This window comes from Podarcis liolepis (assembly GCF_965112155.1).
Source record: "Podarcis liolepis genome assembly, chromosome: 2".
Taxonomy (NCBI): Eukaryota; Metazoa; Chordata; class Lepidosauria; order Squamata; family Lacertidae; genus Podarcis; species Podarcis liolepis.
The window spans coordinates 66,704,215-66,722,151 of NC_139555.1; the positions used below are offsets into that span (position 1 = coordinate 66,704,215).

Consider the following 17,937-nt stretch of genomic DNA (forward strand, 5'->3'; position numbering starts at 1 on the left):
CGTGACGAAGCTGCTCTGGTGAGCCAGCACTAGCGCAGCACACGGAAACTCCGATTACCTTCCCGCTATAAAGCAGTACCTATTTATCTACTTGCACTTAAGTGTGCTTTCGAACTGCTAGGTGGGCAGGAGCTAGGACCGAAAGACGGGAGCTCACCCTGCCGCGGGGATTCGAACCACCGACCATACGATCGGCAAGTCCTAGGCACTGAGGTTTTACCCACAGCGCCACCCGCGTCCCTTCTACTCCTCATAGGTGATTCCAAATTTGGACATCTGATGAGTTGACTGAGATGACTGCAGTATACAGAATCTTATACACTTTGTATAGTCTTTGTACACTTAGGAGAGATTTTCCACTCATGCAAAATACCATGTATGATAGCTCATAGGATATGGGGAAATCTTCTGTGACTCAGTCCCTGCTCTCCCTAGTAATGCACAATATACCAATGAATAGTCAGCTGCAATAGTAACCTAGAGCAGTGTTCCCCAACCCCTGGGCCGTGGCCCGGTGCTGGTCCGTGGATCAATCGGCACCGGGCCGCCCGAGGAACTTCAAATCATTTCACTGTGGCAGGTGGCCGAGGTGCAGAGCATTGCGCCCTCTCAAGCCCGCCCACTGTGTGACAATAGCGAATGAAAATTCGCTATTGTTACACTGATGCTCCTCCTGGCCAATCAGGGGGCGGGTCCTCCCGCTTCCTGATTGGCCGAAAGGCAAACCTCATGCCATTGGCCGAGGAGGAGGTGCCACGGGAGGACTGAGGACTCGAGGTCAGAGACGCGGGGACTGAAGAGAAGCTGCTGTGAGGTAAGTGCATGGAGGGGGGGGGGGACTCAGCTCAAAACAAACGGGCCACGGAAAAATTATCAAACATCTACCGGTCCGCAGCGATAAAAAGGTTGGGGAGCACTGACCTAGAGCATCACAAGATGTTCCATGCTGGATTTATTTCCTAGCACAGCAAGGCTTAGGATAATGTTGTAAGTCAGTGTTTTCAGTTTAACACCTCTCATTTATAGGGACTGTTTTGTTCTGTTTTCTCTTGTAGTTTGCAGTGTTGTTGCTGAGAAAATGATTGAGAAATCATTCATGACATGTTTTGTAAAAACACTTTAGGTGGGTGAGAATGTACACAAGCTTTCAACTTTCTCAGCCTTATCTTATATGTAAGGGTTCCACTACTCAGCCAGGAATAATGTGATCTAAGGCAGGTCATTGTGCTTTTGCAGCAGCTGGGATGTGTGAGTTCGTTAGAGGAGCCAAATTCCTCTTTGCATGCCAGCTGCATGTAGAGAAAAAGTACCCTGACAGAGACCTTGGGGCCATTCCTTTAGCTCTGCTTCTAAGACGCCTGCTTCTCCTGCCAACACTCTTGCTGCCATCATTTTGAGAATAATGTCTGTGGTGTGGAGCCTTCTCTCTCTGAGTAGAGCTTCCTGCAAGATTTAGAGAATTCAGGGAGGCAAGAGAAGTCTCCACACATCAAGAACGCTTCCTGATGCAGGCATTATTCTCAATACAACAATGGCAAGGGTGAGGAGAGAAGATTTAGCATGATTTTGGAGGTTGACGCTAAATGTTCACTCAAGGGTCCATTTCAACATGCCTTCCTTGCATGTGTGAGTAGTGTGTAGAGAGCTTAAAACCAAGAAGGAAATAAAGGAAGTGAAGTGGGTTGCTCTGCCCACTTTTGCCTCTGGCCTCACCCACCACAGGCACGTGGCCCCTAGAAGACTGTCTATATGGACCGAGAGGGTTTCCCCTCATAAGAATCCCTATTCTAGTGGAAACATTGTTCATGGAATTTGTGTGAATTCTTTGCAGGTTGAATTTTGACCAACCACAACGTGTAGCTATACATGCATGCTTTTAATAGCACAAGAAGTTGCATTACTGGGATCAGGAAGGTGAAAACAGGTGTTTTTAAAGTATGATAAAGCTTTGATGGGTGATAATAAAAAATTACACTTCTTAATTTTGATTCCTCTGTTAAACATAGCAAACTACTTTGAAGGGTACTATTTTCTATTGCATGAGCAGATAACAAATATGACAAATGGCGACATTTTGAGTGATCTCATTTAGCAGACTCTGTTTCTTTGTTTCCAGCCACATTGAACAGGTTAAGGCACATATGTTGGCTCTGGGTTGATGATAATGGAAACCCGAGCTCCGTTAATTCCCAACTGATGTAAACCCACACCGTTCTCATTGAGAGGAACAAAGAGTCTTGTGGAATCTGAAAGTCTAACAAACTCTGCTATGACATGAACTTTGTAGAATGGAGTTCATTGGGGTCACAGCTAAAGGACTTGCTCTGAGTATTCACTCAACCCACTGTCTTTGCTGGTGTCATGTACTGGTATCAGGCACCGAACCTGGCTCAAGAATTTGAAGGAAAGCATCTGGAAATGAAGTCCTTGGTGGGATGCCCTCAGCACTGACCTGAAAGCACTGGGCAGTCCCCAGCACTGACCAATCCCCCTGCCCACCAACACTTGGGCTGCCTGGTAATGCCATTGCTGCATTCATTCACCTCCTCATGCTCCCTTGTCTGCTTACTTGCAAGTAGTGGTGTCAAGAGTGGGCCAAGAGTGGTGGTGTCTTGGTGGGGCAAGAGTTGAGCCACCATTTTACCTCTGAAGGTCACATGATAGGTGTCATATTTTATCTCCAACAGTACAGGAAGTGTTAATTTGTTTATTAGTGTTGCTCCTTAGGTGAACCTGCACTAGGGATAGGGGAGAAATTTGATTCAGTCCACAGTTAAAGAGGAGTTTACCCAATTCGCTTTTTCGAAAACAAGATGCAAACAAAAAGACAGCTATCCCCAACACTTATCTGAATTTTGCAATGCAGTTCCCCAGCCAAGTAGTCGGATTTTAAATAACAATCTGATGTGGAAATGTGGAGAACTCAATTTAAGAAATGAGAAACTGGCAGAAACTAGAAATGAAACTTGCCCATCACTAGCCTGTACTCAGTCACAAGTGCATGGGAGAAGGCAGCGCTGATGTGAAGGTCCCAAGTGGTAGTGAGTGATGGTGGGCGAAGACTAGGTGCCAGTTCAGGTGAGCCCTTAAGACTCATGTGGGTCCTGGCAAACACCAAGTATGCTGGGTCTGTGAGGCACCTTGTGATAGTATAGAAATAGTTAGAAATAGTTCCTTTTCAGCCCTGGCCCCGGTCTGGTGGAACGCTCTATTGCAAGAGACCAGGGCCCTGTGGGATTTGACATCTTTCCACAGGGCCTGCAAGGCAGAGCTGTTCTGCTAGGCCTTTGGTCTGGGCCCAGGCTGACCCCCTTCTTCCTATGGGATCCTGTATGTAAGTGGCCTCCTTGGCTCTCTCTATCGGCCCATATAGGACCAGCAAGTGGACAGGCCTCGTGAACTTTTAATTCCTTACCCCTACGGTTATGATTCGTGGGTTCCCACTTAATTTTATTTTGATTTTAAATGTGATTCAAATTGTATTTTAAACTAATCATTTGATTTTGTGTTTTTAATGTATTGTATATTGTTAGCCGCCCTGAGCCCGGTCTCGGCTGGGGCGGTCGGAGTATAAATAAAATTTATTATTATTATTATTATTATTATTATTATTAGTAGTAGTAGTAGTAGTAGTATTCAAAGATCAGAGGATCCTTTCTGATTCTGTTTCTAAAGGGAGGGAAAAACAACTGAGCAAGAGAATAAAAGGGAAGTAAAACAGCCCAGCAGTATCAATTTTCTCCACCTATCTGCCTGTTCAAGGAAAAAATGTTGGCTCATGAGGGGAGGATGCATGAGCCGCAGCTGGTAACAAAGAGAGGACTTCTTTGGCCATGAGTAGTTGCCAGAGCTGATAGCTGTTGCACGACATGGAGGCTTTTGTATGTGTGAGGCCTTGTTTAGATGATTGTATGTGGGCCAGATCTCTGCACTGTGTCACAGCTGAAGAGAGAACGAAGGATGGACATTTTCTTTCTCAGCTATCACCAGATGGCACACAATAGGGAAGAACACACCTGGTCTATGCAACACAGTCTAGCCATTCAACAGAGGGTCTTTAGAGACCCTGAAAGACTAATACAATGTTTAATGCATGGTCTTAAAGTCTTTGTTGTCATAGGTAGTTTCTCCCTGAGACTTCCTGACTGAGGCTTCCTGTTCCTCATAGCTGCCTTACAATAATTGGCACATTTTCTGCGTATCTCTTATGACTTGTTGTGTAATCTGGTGTTTAAAAGGGGTAACCCGACTGCTATTTATTTACTCCCAGCTACATGATTTGTTTATACAAGGGAAGGGGAACATTTCCAGACGTTGTTAAGACTATAATCCAAGACCATTGGCCAGTGCAGACTGGGGATGAAGGGAGTTGGAGTCCAACAATATTGGAGATCACAGATTCTCTATCCGTGGTTTATCCAATGGAGATTAATCTCTGTGTCAAGCAGCCTTAACAGGATGGGCATTTTCAACCTGCCAAACGTATGATACCACTATAGTTACATTGTCATGCTACTGGCATGATTATATCTATTCAACCAGAGTCCAAAAATATCTAATTCAAATGCATCAGATTTGCCTTAAACATCTAAGGTTTTCACTAGAGGAAATAGTGGGATCCTTAAATTCAGTGGGACTGAAAAAACAACATTACATTCAGCTATGATCACTACTAAACCCTGTGAATGTGGGTCTTTAGGAGCAGTGTGACTATGAAAGGAAACAGATATATTGTGGTACGGAGAATCAGGCAGCTTAGCTTGCAAATATATGTCTGCCTTAAGATTCTCTAATAATTAGATAGGAACTGCTGTAGGCTTTACAGTTTGAGATAGGGCAAGTCTGGTTTGCAAGACTTCCCAGGAGTAAAATCCATAAACAAAATGATTTTATTTAGAGAACTCTTTCATTAAATGCAACTATTAATTGCTGTGAAAATTGGGGAAGTGTGCAAATATTTATGACATGGCAAGCTGAAAATACAAATACAACCAAGCAAGGATGTTCATGGCTCAATGCAGAAGCTCAGCAAGGCTGTACAGTAAGGCGTTTTAGGCTTTGCACAGCTACAAGGATAATTCACGATGAATTATTGATCCAATGAATGTTGCCTTTTTTTTTTTTGTCCTGTAAGCAAATTGCCTGCAATAAGCATGTGAAATTTTCAAGTGAATTAATTATGGACTAGAACAAGTCTCTATTACGGACCTGATTGACCAGTGCCCATAAAACAGTGTTAAACCCTTGTTTGAGTTTGTGTTGGAGTGAATATGACTGAGCTGATTCCAGTGTAATATGGATCAAGCCAGGTTGACACCATTCACCATCTTCATCTTCACTTTCTTGTCTTCTTCTTTTCTTTTCAATATTTGCATCATCAAAGACAGGATGATATTTTGAGGATAATTAGTGGAGAGAAATCAATCAATAGGCTAAGTAGCACAGATAAATTATTAGCTCATGGTGGGGAAATATCCTACACTGCAGCCCTCTGCATGACTATTCAGAGGTAAGTCCCTTTCATTTCAGGGAGGCTTTCTTGTAGGCAAGTGTATACCTGAGAGTAAGCCCCATTGAACATAGTGGGTATTACTTCTGAGTTAACGTACACGGTGTTGCACTGTAAATGTAATATTGAACTCCAGGCATGCATCGGCATGGCGCCATTGTTATAAGCAATCAATTCCTTTATACAAGTGGCAGCTCTGATTAAAAATCCACAGTTATAACCTGCAGTTAACAAACAGATTAAACATATTGACAAATCAGTTTCAGCCGACTATTAAGTCATAAAAGAAATACGTTTGACTGGAGTTGCAGGGCTAGCAATACCTCATCAGTTGAAGATGCTACTATAACTAGTTATACTGTGCGAATGTGACCTACTGTGTTTGTATTCAAAGGAGGGAAAGCAGATTCACAGGTGTCAGGGCTGCCGCCCAGTCCCAGCTCACATAGGACCAAGTCAGCCAGCGTTCAGTTTCAAAGAGTCTTTATTGGATTACAGGTTCCATTTCCAAACTGCAACGTGCAGCCCTACTTCTTCTAGGTCAGAACGACGAAGACCCGTCTGAGTCTCCGCCTCTAGCGCACCAGCTTAATACCCTAGCCTTGCTCCACCTCCTGCGCCTTTCCTTCCGTCTCTGGGTCCTCCTGCCCCCCTGGGTCTCTCCCTTCCTACTCTCTTCTGACGCGGACCCCCCTGACCCTTCCGCCTCCTTGCGGCGGGCTTTGGGACCCGGTTCACTCTCTGGGCTGCTGACTGCGCCAGCTTCCGTTACATTTGAACTTGGCGCGCGCGCCCAACTCTCCACTTTCCTCTTGATCGTTTCCTCGCTCCCCGAGGTGGGCGTGACTACTCCTGACTCATGCCCTCCCTCCTTCTGAAAGTCTCCGGAGCCCGATATCTGGTCCCCTTTCTCCCCGCTGCTCCCGGCTGGGAACGTGGGTCCCGATCTCCAACTGCTGCTTTCTGATCCCTCTCTGGACCCTTCTTCCTGGGGTGTCCCCCTGCTCTCCCCCCTTGCTCTGGCTGCTGGCGCTCCCTTCTGGGAATCCTCGGATTCGCTAGACAGGCTCGGTGATCTCGGGTCGTCATCCCCACTCATCCTTCCTTCGTATTCCTCCCCCTCGCTCTCTGTCTCCTCCCTTCTCTGCGTCTCTGCTCCTGAACCCCTGACAACAGGATTTTTTAATTTCTCCAGATTTTTATTTATTTATTTTGCTGTTCTAATGTGGTCGTATTACCCACAGTGGTTCACAACAATTAAAATATCACAATCCATTATAAAACAATGATAAAACCAGGACTGGCAGATTAAAAAGCCTGAAGCATCAAGACAAAAGCTGGCCAGAAAACGAAAGTTTCCCTCTGCGAAGCCTCCGCAATTATTTGTGCAGTTTCTAAATCCAGAATGTAACCATTAGGAGATAAAGGGAGAACAAGATGCTCAGGAATATTGTCCAGTAAAAAGTCTGCTTTTCAGACTGTTCCTGGAAAACATTCTCAAATTCAGGGGCTTAATTTATAGTTGCCGATTGAGCAAGCATTCCTGGCTTTTCTTGCTAGATGGCGCTGCTTTCTAACAAAAGTTAGTTTCGAGATTGCCTTGTGTGGTAAAAGCTCTATACGCCAAGGCCACTGCCAAAGAAGAAAGAATTTAAGTTAGATCAGCTTAAATACTAACACTAAGTTATTGGGGTTGTTATTATTTAGTTGAATTTCTGTCCTGCTCCTCAAGACTTGGGGTGAGTATCAAAATACTTAAAGTTGACCGTAATAACAGAGAGCGATCTCTACCAGAATTAAATGTCTTGAAAGTGCCCCCGATCTCAGTTGGAGTGATTTATGCCCATCTCTCTCTACACACACACACACAATTCTAACCAATGAGGTGTAAAAGTGGCCAGCTTGTTCTCGTAATAACCAATTATATTAAAATTATCCTCTGTTTGCTTAACCAGCTCTGTTGATGCCCAGCCCAAATATTCAAGTTCAGTGTTTGGTGGACCTTTCAGGGCAGGGAGTCCCTCAGTGATTGGGAACTGAATACACTTTGCTTTGAATGTTTGTATGTATGTTTTGTATGTTTCCTGGCTCTTGAATGCTTTAGCCAGTGCTCCCCCCCAAAAAATGTTTAGGGGTACTCTCGTTTTCCTACTTATATTGAAATACTGCCCCTCAATGAGGCCAAACTTAGATTCACAAATGCTATGGGTTATGTGTACCCCTGCTCCCCCCAAAAAAAACACTAGGTATACCCAAGAGTGCTCTCTATCGTGTGTGTGTGTGTGTGTGTGTGTTTTATGCAGGGGCGGCACCAGAGAGGGGCAGCGGCAGCCCCACCTGACCCCCCCACCTGGTTATTTTTCTTTCAGAACTCTTAACATGTGAGACACAACTCGACCACCTAGAAATATACTCTGTCTCTTCTTTGCTCTCTTCTCCTCCCCCGATTCATTTCCCCCTGGTGTCACCACTGGTTTTAGGGAAGCGATGGTTTCAGGTAGGGAGATGGATGCTGAGGTGAACTCTGGCGCATCATAGAAACTAAGAGCACAAAAGACTTAGGGAAAAACCAAAACACAAAACTCCCCGCTGCAAACTTGACAAAACCGAGATAGGATAAATGTGGGCTTCCTTGTTCCTTCTCTTGCAGGAATTCTCACACATGTTGTGGAATACAGCGATCAGCTCTGTCTTCATGTTTATTGATTTCTGCAAGTTTCCCTGCGTGAAAGTACTTCTTTGATGAATTGCAAAACTGGACAGGTTTCTTATGACACACACACACACACACACACACACACACACACACACACACACACAGTAGTAAATAGTAGTAAATGTTTGGATAACACTCACAAGAGTTCAAAGAACTTAATATGCATTCACTGTTCAGCCAGATGCATGTTATCTGCTGGTTTTCATTCACACATATAAGCATAAGCCAAGTCTGACTTCCTTTGTCATCTTACACTGACTTCTAAGCTCCTTGTTTTTGACATGTTTTGGGTTTCTTTACCCAACATCTACCAGGAGTGTCATAAGCAAAATAGCAGATGGCATGGTGGGGCCGCTCTGCTCACCTGACTTCCCTTCAGCTAAGTTGCTGCTCCATGCCAGGATGGGAGGGGCAAGGCAGCAGCAAGGTTGGCACAGTGCTATTATGCTGGCAGGAGCACCGGATTGGCTTGATGCCACCTTGCCCCTCCCTCTCTCCATCCTAGTATGCAGCCGAGACAGCTGGAGGAAGGTCAGGTGAGTGATGTAGCTCCACCATGCTACTCACTAATGCAAAAGTATCACCCCTGACCCTCATCAATAGGGGGGTTGCTCTTGTTTTACTTGAACAGGATGTAAAGGGTTATAGAATCCTAGAATTGCAAAGCTGGAAGGTACCCTGAGGGTCATCTAGTTCAACCCAATGGAATGTAGGAATCTCAACTAGATCATCCACGACAGATGACCACCCAACCTCTGCTAAAAAACTTCCAAGGAAGGAGAGTCCGCCACCTCTTGTGGGAGTCTGTTCCGTTGTCAAACAGCTCTTCCTGTCAGCATGTTCTTCCTGATGTTATATATATATTCAATATCTTTTGTCAAAGGAAATCTATTCTGAATACCAAATGCCTCTTTGGTCAATGGGACAACTCTTTATTGTTTCACAAGCCATTTGATCCTTGGGAATCCTTTTGCATGCCTTTTAAGGTCTGCAAATGGGTCACGTGGCTCTGTTGCCATTCTTCTAATCTAATGCGCTGCCTTCCAGATTTGTGAATCTCTGCATTTGATCTCCACAAGATGTATAATGTTTGCATTGTTTTCATGTCATTGCAATTCCCCAGAACCAAACTTTTTTTTTTTTAAGCCAGGCTTTGGGGTTGTTTGTGTTTCCCCTCACAGCTTTCCTTGCACCCCCTGATCTTGTGTTTATTTGTGTAGAATGTTTGCACAACCACTGCTGGGGGCTGCAAACCCATCTTCAAATGTTCATTGAAAGGAGGAAAAATGTGCCTTCTTTCCCATATCGGTAAACAAATGGAGGGTAATGCAAGGAAATGTTTTGACCCAGTGGTTATTTCCATGGAATAGATGAAATAGACAGTTTCATGATAATAATCTCAGTTTGGAAACATTGACTATTCAGTGGTTCTCAACCTTGGGTCCCCAGATGTTTTTGGCCTACAACTCGCATGATCCCTAGCTCACAGGACCAGTGGTCAGGGATGATGGGAGTTGTAGGCCAAAAACATCTGGGGACCCAAGGTTGAGAAAGGCTGACTGGTCAGTGGAAACATCCCCCTCTTCCAAAGTTATCACAGAGCAAGTTTAGCATCCTCCTGTTATATTAGTCAGCCACTAGTTCCTGAATCATCAGTCTCTGGCTTCTGGGCTGATCGCATCCATGGCCCTTTTTAATAGGAAAGGAATGATTACGTAGAGAAGGGTAGTTCATTTGATTTGTAATTGGCCACCCTATCATGGTGTTGTTTCATCTCAGTTTTTTTGGAGGATGGGGGTTCAAAGGAGAGGAAAGCAACTGCAAGGAAAAGGAGCAAGTAAGCTCAAGGGCTGCACAGACAGCAGCAACCAAAAGTCTCTATTTTCCTTTCCTCCCTCTGTCTTTTCTTCTGTGACCAAGATGCCCTAAGTGTTGCTAGTATGCTGACTTCTTCCTTGGAAGGGCAGCAAGGGAGAGGGGGGGGGGGAGGAAGAGATTAAGGTCATCAAGATAATACAAAGAATATTCAAACTGGAAGCAGAGTTTTGTGGGGGATATATAGAAGGTCTGTTTTTCCAATAGTATAAGTCATCAGGCTACAGGAGGATGTAATTTGCAGATTAGGGAAATGAACAAAGAGGATAAAATTAATTTTATAACAGGGAGGAAGAAAGTTCGTTTGAAGGGGACGAAGTAAAGAATGGATGGGAAAGCTCCCATAAAAGGGTTCTGGTTGATACAATCTGACGGCAGATTTAAAGTAAGCTGGAAATATCAGCAAATAAAAAGAAGTATGTTTCTCTCCCTCTTTATCCTTGTGGTATAAGCTGGTGCGTCTCCAAAGTTTGATAGTCCCGGCAGTCCGTTCCCAGAGTGTGGGTGGAGATGGTGCAGAGGAAGGGACAGGAATGTCACGCGCTGGTGCAGGGCCAGGCCTTTCCTCTCTGCATAGAGGAGGCAGACTCACTCTATCAGTCTGTAACTCCGGCAAAGGAGAAAAAACAACCCTTTTAAAAAGCCTCAAATCCTGTCTAAAGTACTCATTAAGCTCAGTTATTTTCTCCTACCTTTCTCTGGCTTCCAAAGTCAGGCACCCAACGCCTGATAAACATCTTTGCTCACGTTGTAAGATAACATATTTTGTGTGATGCTGGAAGGACCCAGATGCGCTTTGGCAGCACACATACTGTGCATTTAAAGTACATTTCCTCCCCACAAAAACCTGGAAACTGCAGTTTTAAAGGGTGCTGGGAATCGTAGCTCTGTGAGGGGGGGTAAACTACAGTTCCCAGGATTCTTTGGGGGGAAGCCATGTGCTTTTAATGTATGATGCGTATGCAGCCTTTGAACGTCTTGTGACTTTTTCTGGAATCTGTTTGCATTGTCACTCCAACATAGCCACTCTCTTTGCACCGATCATAAGGGTATAATCAGGGTTCATGCCTTTTCCTAGTCATATTTTCTGTAGATAGAAATATCAGTCTCGTAGCCTTTTCTTGCAGGGCTGATGCTCTAATCCAGGGAGGATAACCTTTGGCCCTCCAGATGTTGCTGAATGGTATCTCCCATTGTCAGGGGTTTAGGAGCAGAGGCACGGGCAAGGGAGGAAACAGAGAGCGAAGGGGAGGAGGCAGAAGAAAAGATGAGTGATGACGACGACCCGAGATCTCCTAGTCTTTCCAGTGAATCAGAGGATTCACAGAAAGGAGCACCAGTGGCCAGGGCAAGGGGGGAGTCTAGGGGGGCACCCCAGGAAGATAGAGCCAGAGGGGACTCAGGGGGGAGCAGCTGGAAATCGGGACCAGCGTCACCGCCAGGAAGCAGGGAAGAGGAAGGGAGCCAGGGGGGAAGCGCTGGCAGCTCACCACAGGAGGGAGGGCATGAGTCAGGAGTGGCCACACCTCCATCGGGGAGCGAAGAAACGGTTAAGAGGAAAGTGGAAGGTTGGGCGCGCGCGCCAAGTTCAAATGCAGAGGAAGGCGGCGCAGTAAGCAGCCCCGAAAGGGAACCAGGTCCTAAAGCCCGGCGCAAGGAGGCAGGAGGGTCCGGGTCAGCGTCAGAAGAATCCCGGAAGGAAGAAGCCCCGGGGGGTAGAGGGACCCAGAGGAGGACAGTCAGGCGGAAAAGGTGGAGCAAGGCTAGGATATTAAGTTGGTGCACACGGGGCGGAGACTCAGACGGAGCTTCGCCGATCTAGCTACTAGACGTAGAGTTGCGCGCAGCAGCGTGAGAATGGAAACTGTAATTCAATAAAGACTTTTACTTAATGATCGCTGGCTAGCGTGATCCTCTGTGAGCTAGGATCTCCAAGCAGCTCTGACACCCATCTTCTCCAGCGGTTGGCCATGATGGCTGGAGCTGACGGGAGGCAGAGTCCAACTGCACTCTGGATGACTACAGACTCCTCACCCCTGTTCTTTCCACTTTATCATTTTGTAGTGCAATATCTATGCATGTCTATTCAGAAGTACACTTATCTGGGGTCTAGGCCCATGTAAGCGAGCATAAGATTGCAGCCTTCCTTGTCCCTTTCTTTACCTTTCCCAACATTTTGCTATTCTTTGTAAGGAGAACCAACCAGAACAGATCAGGTTCTGAGAACTGACTTTAAGACTGTTTCCAAGATATAAGTTCCTGGCTGTTGCATGCAGAAGCAGCCCTTAGAGTATTTATACAATCAAACACCCCCACTAATAACGGCTGCAAGGCTGGAATGTTTAAAATTTATACACTGCACACAGATGTTAGCATCCGTGGAAACTGGTATTACAACTCCTGCTTTGGAGCCTGGGGTACTAATAATCAAAATATGTCAAATCTTGTGGAAGTTGTTGGGAAAGGGACAAGTATTTATTAGAAAAGGAGAAAGAAAAGAGAAAGAAACCTATATATTAGTCATTCAGGGGAGAACTACAAAAAACCAAAGGAAGTTGCTTGGCTGGTCAACTGTTCCAGGTGCAGTAGCCAACGTGGTGCCCTCCGTATGTTGTTGGATGACAACTCCCATCAGTACCAGCAACCATGGCCAAAGGCAAAAGTAGAGTCCTGCTGGACCACGCCAATGACTAGTCCAGCATCTCTTCTCACTGTGACCAGTCAGATGCACAACATCACCCTGCCCACCTGTGATCCCCAGCAACTGATGCTCAGAGGCGTTCTGTCTCTGACTGTGAAGGCAGAACGTAGCCCTCGTGGCCAGTCCCCATTGATAGTCTTATCCTCTGTTAACTTGTCAAAACTACTTTTGAAGCTATCTAACTTGGTGGTCGCCGCTACCTCTCGTGAGAGCAGGTTCCATAGTTTAACTACACACAGAGTGAAGAATGTGCAAAAGGGACAATTGCATGCAATGTCCAGAAACCTACACAATGACTAGGCTCTACCTCTGTAGCTGGAGGCAGCCATGCTTCTGAATATCAGTTGCTGGAAACCACTAGAGGGGAGAGTGCTCTTGTGCTCAAATCCCATTTGCAGGTTTTCCATAGGCCAGCCACTGTGAGAAGAGGATGCTGGACTAGATGGGTCATGGACCTGATACAAAAAGGGCTCTTACGTTCTTATGGAATTGTTTTCTTCCATACAGGGTAAAAAGGTAAAGGACCCCTGGACGGTTAAGTTCAGTCAAAGGTGATTATGGGGTTGTGGCGCTCATCTTGCTTCAGGCTGAGGGAGCCAGTGTTTGTCTGCAGGCAGCTTTCTGGGTCATGTAGCCAGCATGACTAAACCGCTTCTGGCACAAAAGAAACCAGAGCACACGGAAACGCCGTTTACCTTCTCACCGCAATGGTACCTATTTATCTACTTACACTGGCATGCTTTAGAATTGCTATGTTGGCAGGAGATGGGGCAGAGCAAAGGGAGCTCACCCCGTCGCGGGGATTCGAACTGCCTTCTGACCGGCAAGCCCAGTTGTTACCTTTGTTCCATACAACTGATGTACAAAAGAAAAATTCTTATTTTATTTTTTAAAGAAATCTAATCCTAATCTAATAAATCTCCTTTACATAAAGTGGAATAAATAGGATAGCTTAGAAAGAGCAGAATATATAGAATAACACTTCCATTCTGCCAGTGTAAGTTAAAGGTTCACATACTCAGTACACCATGAGTAAATTAACCTAATACAAGTCGTTACTTTACCTATTTTGGATCGCCATGCTGGCATTTCTTTTTCCAAGATGTAAAAAATTTCATTTTTTTATTGAAAAAAACCCCGCCTTGCTGATGTTTATGCAGTAATGCCATGGAGCGGGTGTGCTTCATTTAAATAAATACTTTACCAAACCTCTATTTTTCCACTTTATTTAACATCAGTTCATGTTGCATTAAATTCTCCTGAACTGAACTGTAGCTTGTGTATTACCCTGCTGAAGATTTTTATGCAAAGGAGGGGATAACCCCATTTCCATGCTAAAGTTGCCTTAGCATCCCAGATGAATTGATCTCGCATACCAGTGTTATACACATGACAGAGCAGAGTCTGCAAGAGCTGAGTCAGTCTTGTTGTGTGCCTCCGGTCAATCTGTGCTTTCTTTAACATGAATAACATTTGAAACCTTCAAAGATTGTAGAGATTCCACCACTGAGAGATTATCTTTGAAGATGTCAAACACTAGGTTAGACAGGCTAGTTTCTGAGACAACCATTGGCTCTGCTTTCTCTTAGAGAAGAGGGGCCATGGATGCTGGTTTACTTTTGTATTGGATTTCAGTACAACTAATGTTCCCTCCATGCTCCTACCACAGGCTTGCCATTTTATCATGTGGCTGGCCTGGCCTGGCAACAGCACCTGGTATGCTTAGGCAAATACCAGGTTGACAGGGGCTGACACTCCTTGCAGACATCCTTCCTTTTAAAACTGTTCTCTCTTTACCTAGAACAGTGTAATACAAATGGAAACAATTGCTGTAGCTTCCAACCATCCTCATTTTCCCAGAATGCCTCTTGGCCCTCCTTTGGTTTGCAGCATACCCAGCACACTAGTACAAAAGTTAGGAAGAAAGAAAGACAAGAAGACCCCAGGGTGGCACAGTGGCCACCTTGGACCTTGCCCTGGCCCTCCTCAACCCTGGCACCCCCTCTGTGCCTGCCACATAATATCTCGAGAATATAGACACTACAAAATGGGGTTTGGAGTAAGTACACTCACTAAATTTGGTAGATGCTTTGACACCAAACTCATCTGGTTTGAGGGTTTGCCTGTGAGTATTTGAGAACTGGACTTTGTGGGTCAGAGCTTACTTTTATAATGAGTCTCTATTGTATAGAGACTCAAGAGCACTTACATTTTATGTGAAGTCCACTGTTCCCGGAGTCCACAGTTTGTGGGGTCACAGCAGCCATTGCAGCTTCAGCCCAACCATTCCTGCTTTCCATAAAGATTGGCTTGAAACGAGGCAGGTGTAACTGCTACTGTTCTTTCTCACTTTTGGAAGGAGAAGGCAGCTAGCAGGCTGAGGCAGGTCTAAGAACTGCCTGCCATGGTTTGGCAAATCCTGATCATGTGCTGTTTTACGTCGATTACGTTTGTCATGGTTCATCTCAGTTGTAACGCCTGTCGGTCAATTACACAAGTTTGGCTGGCTAAAAACCCACAAACTAAAGATGGGATAAACTCCATTCCATCCCAATTTGACAGAGTTTATGAAACTATCATTCTGGTACAGATCATTTGTAACTTGGGAATGCAACAAACATTTGTATAACATAGATGCACGGGTTATCTATGGGTGTATGCGCCCTGTTATGTGTCTACTCAGTGGCAAATCTGGCTTTTCATTTGTTTTGATTTATACAGGAATTTGTATCTCACCTTTCTATGCTTGAGAGCAGTGCTTTTTTTCTGGGGGTACCCAAGTGTACACAGTACCAGCACATTTTTTTCTAGAAGAAAAGCACTGGTTAGAAGTATGGCACTTAATGTAACAACTTCATGGCGACTGACACATATTTTTTTCTAGAAGAAAAGCACTGCTTAGGAGTCACACAGGGTTGCTAACAACCACTACAAAATACAATACTTTCCAAAAACACACTACCGTATTTTTCGCTCTACAGGACTCACGCACTTTTCCCCCTCCAAAAATGAAGGGGAAATGTGTGTGCATCCTATGGAGTGAATGCAGGCTTTCGCTGAAGCCTGGAGAGTGAGAGGGGTCGGAAGCTATCCCCAGGAAGCTATCCCCAGGCTTGCGGATAGCAGCCTGCATCCCGAAGCCCAGGGAGCTTCCCAGGGATAGCCCAGGGATATCCGCAAGCCTGGGGAGCCTGGTGGGCTCAGAAGGCTTGCAGATAGCAGCAAGCTCCGGGAGCGAAGGTGAAGTTGTGCACAACCTCGCCCCCGCTCCCGGACCCCTTCTGGGGGCTGGGGTCGGGGGAAGCTCGGGCTTCCCCCACCCCAGCCCCACGGCTAAAAAGGAACCAAGACAGCGAGCGGGATCCATCCCGCTCGCTGTCTTGGCTTCTGCCAAAGCCACGTGCAGTATCTCCTGGCTGGAGAGGTTGTGCATGGCTAAAGAGGAAGCCAAGACAGCCAGCGGGATGGATCCCGTTGGCTGTCTTGGCTTCTTTGCTCTTTGGGGCTGGGGGGGGGATATTTTTTTTTCTTCATTTCCCTCCCAAAAAAGACTAGGTGTGCTCTATGGTCCGGTGCGCCCTATAGAGTGAAAAATACGGTATATTAAGAACAGAAACTGGTGCAGCAGATTCAAGCAGGCACGGGACAAAACCAGTTCTCTGTTTACTGAATCAGAAGCCCACCTAAACTTTCAGGACAGGTGTAATATGATGCATTTACTATAGTGGTACCTTGGGTTAAGTACTTAATTCGTTCCAGAGTTCTGTTCTTAACCTGAAGCACCACTTTAGCTAATGGGGCCTCCCACTGCTTCCATGCCACCGGAGCACGATTTCTGTTCTCATCCTGAAGCAAAGTTCTTAACCCGAGGTACTATTTCTGGGTTAGAGGAGTCTGTAACCTGAAGCGTATGTAACCCGAGGTACCACTGTATTTACTATTGCATTTGGACCCAACACAGTTTCAAGGTAGCGCCAGCGTACCTTGTATTGTGATAATCCCGTCAGATGGCTAATTATGGCATGTGTCATAGTGGTTGGGCCTGACCTCATCAGGAATGGATGCAATTGGCATACCAGCCTAAGCTGGACAAAAGCACTCCCAGCTGCAGCTGCCACCTGAGCATCCACAGTAGATTTCAGCACCAGGGACAAGAAAGGTACGCAGACCCTGAATTCTAAATTTTATTGCATAATTGGTCTGAATAATAGAAATGCTTGTGCGTAGCATATCAATAACAAGGGCTTATTTGAGGGAGGGAGGGAGAGAGAAGGGTTCTGAATACTTTGCTTTATTGAAAACTTCCACCAATGCTTCTGTTGCTTTAGTTAATCAAATTCTTCTATTGCTGCAGTGGGAGTTTAACACATTCTTGTAACTTCCTGTCTTAGTCCCAAAGGTTTAAACATTATTTCATAATTAGCCTTTACAGTTATGCTATATGTTCAGATAGGAGGGGAGAAAGGAGGCAAGTAGCTTCCCTTCCCCTCCTTCTTTTTTCTTTTTACAGGTAGAATGATTGTTTCTATCTGGGGATTAAAAAAGAAAAAAGAAATGTATGCATGTATGTCAGAGAGAAAGAGCAAGAGTTGATCTGCTCATTTTTTTTTAAATAAAAAAAGTTCTTCTTCCGTTAACACAAGAAACTCCAGCTCGTGAGCATTGGTGGGATCCACATGCTAGGCTGAAGGTAGAAAACACCATATGAGGCTAGATGCTCCTGTTTATGGCTGGCTCATACAAAGCATAACCCAGCCCTGAGGATCCTTCAACAGCAGCAGCAGCAGCAGCATAAGGGGTGGGGCCAGAAAGAGTGACAGCAGGGCCCTCTTGGTGCCCGCAGGGCTGCGCTCACTGGGATGGAGATGGGTGAGGTGATAACGAGGTCAGGGGAGTTCTGTATTGGTTTCCTATTAAGTGTTTCTGCAGAAAGTGAGTTGTGCATCCACCTGGTGTGGTCAGACAAACTGCATCTCTCCCACTCTCACTCATTATATATTTAATAGGGTACAGGCAACAACACATTGAACATATCACCATTTTGTACAAATAGACTAATTGAAATTAACACTGCCAAATCTGTCATTGACAGGATAAAATCTGGCAAAAATGTGCATTTTTCACTTTTTAAAAATT

General features: G+C 45.3%; 1 protein-coding gene across 2 annotated transcripts in view; it reads left to right on the forward strand.

Annotated features, from left to right (window-relative positions):
* Nucleotides 1-17,937, forward strand: part of LOC310699896 (uncharacterized protein) — a 165,898-nt gene that overhangs the window by 52,952 nt on the left and 95,009 nt on the right. The window contains exon 1 of one of the 2 annotated variants that reach the window (XR_014522288.1): nt 16,897-16,960. The exons of the other annotated variant lie outside the window; for it this stretch is intronic. The gene's annotated coding sequence lies outside the window, so the exon portion shown is untranslated. Of the gene's footprint in view, nt 1-16,896; nt 16,961-17,937 lie in introns of those variants that run through there. 2 annotated transcript variants of the gene reach the window in all.